This window comes from Otolemur garnettii, unplaced genomic scaffold (assembly GCF_000181295.1).
Source record: "Otolemur garnettii isolate 467f Iridium unplaced genomic scaffold, OtoGar3 scaffold00189, whole genome shotgun sequence".
In the NCBI taxonomy this organism is placed as follows: domain Eukaryota; kingdom Metazoa; phylum Chordata; class Mammalia; order Primates; family Galagidae; genus Otolemur; species Otolemur garnettii.
Genome location: NW_003852584.1, coordinates 2,117,296 through 2,118,456, shown reverse-complemented (window position 1 = coordinate 2,118,456; position 1,161 = coordinate 2,117,296).

The window sequence follows — 1,161 nt, the reverse complement described above, 5'->3', positions numbered from 1 at the left end:
CTATTTCGCCAGGATATGAGTTTTATATTATTTTTGTTAATTTTATAATGTTAAACTTTAATAATAACAAATAATTGTTGAGAAGTGATTATCAAAGTTTGCATTGTTGTCAGCCCCGCCCCCCCCCCCCCCCATCAATGGTGTCCTGCTTTACCAATGTTAAAATCTGGTCACTTTAGGTAATTTGTTACCGCTGTCTCAGGAAACCGATGTGCTGGGTGACCCTGGGCAAATCCCTTCCCATCTCTGGGCCTCTGTGTCTTCATCTCTGCCCCCACCATGTGGCTGCTGGGTGTCCCTCTCACCAGCCCTGATGCCAGCTGGCAGGGACCCCTCCAGGTCCTATGGGGGGGTGTGGTGGACCAGGCCCAGGTCCATGCTCAGACCTGCCTCCCTCTACAGCACACCAGGCTGGGATCAGGAGACATAGGGCTACACTTCTGGCTTTGGTGACTTTGGGTAAGACACTGTCAGCCTGTGGGCCTCAGTTTCTTTTGTTGTGAGGAGAGCCCCTCACCTGTTGGGGTTGCCTGAGGACTTGCGGGGTCTTGTTCATAAGTGTGTCAGGGCCTCAATCTATCTGTTGTAGATGTTAGGTTCATTTTTTAATGAACTTTTCACTGAGCATCTATCACGTGCCTAGCTGGCCACATGACCCTCTCAGGGATGTATGGTTATTAGGATGATTATGACTACCTTCATTCTAGTAAGGAGGGGACTCTCTCTCTCAGAGATTAAGACCCTCATGGACAGGCATGAGCTGGCCAGGCTCTCCCTGCACAAATGTCAGAGCAGGTGCCATTGCAGGGAGCTTTCTGGTGCATGGGGCAGGTGACAGCTGGCTCTTTGGCAGGCAGGTGGTGGGGGGAAGGGAGCAGGGTATTCCAGGCGGAGGTGACTTGAATGAAGTCCAGGTATTTGAGCTTTGATACCAGCTGAGGCTGAGGCAGCAAAAAGCCAGGGAAGTCCCACAGGGCTGGAGTCAAATTGGGCTGAGCAAGTTGTTCTCTTATATGTCTGAAGCTGCCCTCCATAAGCTCCGAGGACATGTGTGTGCACAGCGACAGGGCTGGCAGCCTTGTAAGAGGTGTCCATGGGCAAGCAGCTCTCTTGTGTTGGCAAATGTGTTGTGTTTCCACTGGTTGCAAGTGGATATACCTC